We start from the raw sequence: 5,523 nt of genomic DNA on the forward strand, positions 1-5,523 counted from the left end.
CACGCTGTTAGGTCTCTCTCATCGTAACCTTGCTCTGTAAAAATAACAATAACCGTTTATTAATTTAACGCATAAAATGTAATAATGAGATTGTTTTACATACCGTTATTCTCAGAAATCCTTAAACGGCTGGTGGTCGGTGAGGCATCGGTTTCCTGCAGCTCCGGTAACATCAAACGTTTAACACCCTGACCATCTGTATGCAGGGGCCTCAATCGCGGCGTTGGGGAACTGGATGCGGCTGGGGTGTGCACACTCGCGCAGGCGGTGAGCGTGTGAGACCCTTCCTCTAAAGACGTAACGTGCTCGGGGGCGGGTCGTGTGACGTGTTTGGATCGTGATGTGTTTCCGCCCTAACTACAACCTCTTGCAACGCCTCCTCTGTAGGTAATATTACCACGTGGCTGTCAGAAGCTTCGTGTTCACCTGTCAAAAATTTTTGTAAGCACTTTATGAGAAACTGAAACTTTTAACATGCTGAGAAAAACGAATGTCTGTATATGTACCGTTATTAACTATGCAGTCATCATCACAGGCATTTAGTTGCGCCTCGTCAACTGGGTAAAATGATAACGATTATTATTATTATTATTATTATTGTTATTATTAGACATTGAGTAGTTAATAGAAAAAGAGAAAAGACTTACATAGCTCTTCAAGGATCTGTTCCAAACCTTCGTCGAAATCCAGATTCTCAAAAGTACCTAGAGATTATAAACACATGGTGTTAAACAAACATTCACGTTAAAATATATTTAAATAACACAGATGAAAAACACACATCGTAATTGTCAGCCATTGTTTCGTCGATTGATGAGATAATGTCGCACAACGTGACGATAGAGTTTACGGTTAATGAATGCGCCACAACTTTTGCTTTTTAACGGTTCGGTGTATGGGGCGGCTCCTTAGAACTCAGCGTAAAATCCGATAACTACCAGTAGGGGGTATCCTAACACCATAAATCTTTAATACTCTATACATCTATAACGCTAATTTGTGAAATAATGCGGTTAAATATTGTGAAATTCGTGTTTAAAATAATAATTATTCTATAAATAACACTATCATTAACTAGCATGATATGCTTGCATAAATAACCCCCTTTTATTATTTTACGTTTTAAATATCAGTTTTCGCCTCTGTTTACCATAATTTACCTAAAGATATAGACTTGCAATACGTTTGTTAAAACTCTGGACGTATTTTATATTTCTCTCATTATCATCAGCGTTTACCCTATATTTATTCAGATTCCGACTTTTGTTTGAATTTTCTACAAAATCTCTCCAAGCAAATTCAACTTTTACAAGTTAATTGGCGTGATATAGCGGAGCGAACTACCTCAGAGCCTGTCTGATCTTTATTACATATCCTGGTGCGTAGACATAGACTTTCATCTTGAGGGTGTTGGATATATCCTTATCTACACATGTTTGAACGCAACGGGGTTTTTAACCGCCGAAAAATCAAAGTTCGTATATCTGTTTATCAATCTCACGCCTTGTAAACCATACGTTCAAATGCACGTTTGAAGTAGGTCTGATGTAAGTCTCACGTTGGAAAATCAAAGAGATCTATTCTCTTGTTTGCATTAGGTATACCTCATAAATGCTTGTGTGTGTGTGTGTGTGCATACGTTTTAAACATAACAACATTCTGAGTGAATAAAGATCTCAAATTTAACTAAAATGAAGTAAAAATTAAACAAATTTTCCTACAGCATAGACTACCTTGTTAAAAACAATCACCCCTGATCCGCCCTATTTATTTCACTTTGTTGTTATTGTCTTTTCTCTGTCTATCTAAGAGTATCCTGAACCTCTGTGAAATCACAACCACCAGATCTACATTATTATAACATACCTATTTTTCTTAACCTAACCAGATGTTTGTCATTAAAAAGGGTCAGTAGGTTTCACACCCTTTGACCTGTCACTGAACTTTTGACTAAACTTTGACAAAGTTCACACTCACAGGAGCATGCCATAAATAGATACAATTGAGATCCTTTGATCACTGAACATATTAGAAAAATTATCTGTTTTGATCACTGAACTTTTTACCTGCCACAACACCAAAGTTTACAACGCCACAACCCTCAAAAACTCATTAGATTGCAAATGAGTTGCAAACCCAGAAACAGGCTTCGATGTTTTACACCATTTTGAAATACATTACGCTGATAGCCTTTCTCGTTTCGATACACTACGTGAGACAAAATATTTACATTTCATACCGTGTTGTAAAAACCTTAGGTGTTTAATTACGTATGTCTGTTTTAATTGATAGATAACGCACCACAAGTGTACGGTAAGAAAATCAAAGAGACTCCCCAAAACATTAGCTTTCATTCCAGTTAGATATTGTGCGAGTGTTCGTGTGTGTTTTAACTATTATACCATACCGCAAGTTAAGCTTGACAAAAACCAAAGAGTAATAAAGGATTTACTAAATTAAGTGTGAATAACTAAAATAAAATAAAATAAACCAAACCAAACAACATTTTTCCTCTGGCTTAGAGGTGATTGTTTAGAAGAAAACTTGTATAGACTACCCTAATTTTAAAGTGAACAGCTTTAGGATGAATGCTGAATTTCATCAATTAAGAAATGATATAGATGTATTAAAAACAACTTTTTAATTTAAAAACAATAATTTGTTTAATTCTTTTTTACCATACATTTAAATCTATCTTTGCGCCGGTCTCTCCTCCGCTTTTAGGGGATGGGTTTGTAGGTGTGGCCTGAGAGGTGCGCTCCTGAGCTCATTCTGAGTTTTGACAGCAGCGTGTGAGCATGTATCAGCGTAAGATACTCGGGGTCTTTTTTCTTTTGTTTAACTTGCGACAAACTCAAACTAGTTTTTAAATTGTATCTAATGGTAGAATACATCATAGATTTTGACAAGTATCTTAACCTGTCGCTTAACGTTTTTTATTTTCTAACTGGTAACAAGCTCTAACTTTTAAAATTGTACAGAGAAAAACTGACGTATTGTTTAACGATCGTATCTGGAAGGATATTTTTTGTTTTAGATCACGGTGAGATAAGTCAGCATTTTTATTTTATTTTCGAACTGGTAACAAACTCTCAAACTTTAAAATTGTAATGTTACAAGATTTTTACTGTCACGTACTGTTTAACGAACGTATCTGATACTTTTTTTTGTTTGTTTGTTTTAGATAGATGGTCAGTAGCCTACTTTTCTTTTTATTTAACTTTGTCAAACTCTTAACTAGTTTTTAAATTAACAACACTTAAATACTTAAAAACAGTCATTACATTGTTTATATACTTCGTATGTTTGATGTTTTTCTTGAAATGTGTGTGTAAAAACTTTAATAAACTTCCCTTATCCCCGTTTAATAATCATACCACGTTTCACACTTTAAAGTTTAAAGCACATAGTTTTGAACAGTTTCAACGAACCCACACAAAAACACATTCCCAAACAATCATACATTCCATGGGATCGCTGGGGTGGATAAACACATGTCCGGTTAGATGGGTGGGGGGTGTACAGAAACAGGTGTCCAAACAGGTGTCCATTTATGGTAGGAGGAGGGGGGTTTATGAGAGGCAATAAATCAAATTTGTTGTCACATAGTAGCCTATACTCTCTCTGTTACTGGTCACCGGAGCACTAAAATAAGCTTCTTGGGCTTAGAAACTCTAACATAACTTCATGAGCATAAAAGTCCTAATACAATAATATCTGTCTTTCTGCATTGCAAATAGCATTTCATTTCACTTGTTAGAAACATCGTTCATGTAGGCAAGCTTTAGTCTTACAGGGATCCATGGGTATTAAGATATGTATGGCTTAATATAACGTAAATGATGTCTCTTCCTGAAATATATAGTAGAAGACCCATTAAAGATTTATGTTATTTTAAAAATCACATCGTTTTATACATATTTTGGACTATGGGGGGCGCCATTATTCTGATGACGTAAAATGGTTGCACTCGGTGAGCTACTGCCGCTACCTGTTGCTAATTTTACCACAACCCAACTCGGAAAATAAAATACTGTTATGATGACCACAGCTACTGAAAGAGCTTACAGGTGGAGATGGATAAGCATAGGCTTAACCCAAATGCTGTACCATCGATTTTTCCCCACATGGAGTCTAAACGCCCGGATCTCGAGGAAAATCTGCGCTGAGAAACTCCTCTAGTGGCCGCGATTAGCGTCGGCATGTTTACGGGATAACATAGCGTTTCTCAGCCGTTTGTAAGCTCTTTCAGTAGCTGTGGTCTACTAAAAGACTCAAAGGCATCAGGACTAAAGTGGAGTGAAAAAAAAAGCGGGACTTTAGGACGTTTTATTCGTCCACAGGCATCTTCCCATTCTTTTCGCCTCTTCTTATGAAGTCTTGCATTGCTTCTCTTGTTGCCCTTCGACTGAAAATTACAACCAAAAGTCACACAAGGTGATATCGTATCAGTATTTTATTTTCTGAGTTGTGTTGCGGTAAAAAAGACTCAAAGGCATCAGGACTAAAGTGGAGTGAAAAAAGAAGCGGGACTTTAGGACGTTTTATTCGTCCACAGGCATCTTCCCATTCTTTTCGCCTCTTCTTATGAAGTCTTGCATTGCTTCTCTTGTTGCCCTTCGACTGAAAATTACAACCAAAAGTCACACAATGTGATATCGTATCTCGTATCATATCAGTATTTTATTTTCTGAGTTGTGTATTCTGAGTTGTGTTGCGGTAAAAAGCCAAAGACTATAGAAATAAAGCCAACCAAAAGTCACACAATGTGATATCGTATCAGTATTTTATTTTCTGAGTTGTGTATTCTGAGTTGTGTTGCGGTAAAAAGCCAAAGACTATAGAAATAAGCGCCAGTAGCTCACCGAGTGCAACCATTTGACGTCATCGACCAAGAATGTACTGTGCACATAAAATAATGGTGCCCCCCATTGTCCAAAAACCATGTCAATTTTTTAAAATAACATACATCTTTCATGGGGTTTCTACTATATATTTAAATAAGAGACATAATTTACGTTATATTAAGCTATACATGTCTTAATACCCGGGGATCCCTTTAAAATACCTTTGACTAAACATATGAAGGAAAATACTAATAACAGATCATTGTCCACTCACAAAAAGATATCATCAGGGCTTGAGGGGGATCGTTATTTTGTGTATTTGGTGTAACAGAATATGTTGACATGCTTGAGATACCCAGGGATGTAAACTGCTCTTAGCAGGTTTTGAGACTTTAGTCTTTGCAACTTCAGGGATCTTATCTATGCACAATCAGCTTGTAACACTCCAAAGAGAAAGGAAAACTTGAAATCGCATCATATGACCCCTTTAAATAAGAGACATCTTTTACGTTATATTAAGCTATACATGTCTTAATACCCGGGTATCCCTTTAACATTGCATCTCTAGCAGAGAAAGAAGGTTTTCAGCATGTGAGGGCTTGCATTCTATTCATTTGCTTAGTTGCACTAACATAGTGTTACTGTTCACAGAAGCACTAAACTAAGCTTCCCCTTC

Source organism: Sinocyclocheilus anshuiensis, unplaced genomic scaffold (assembly GCF_001515605.1).
Source record: "Sinocyclocheilus anshuiensis isolate Anshui unplaced genomic scaffold, SAMN03320099.WGS_v1.1 scaffold342, whole genome shotgun sequence".
Taxonomy (NCBI): Eukaryota; Metazoa; Chordata; class Actinopteri; order Cypriniformes; family Cyprinidae; genus Sinocyclocheilus; species Sinocyclocheilus anshuiensis.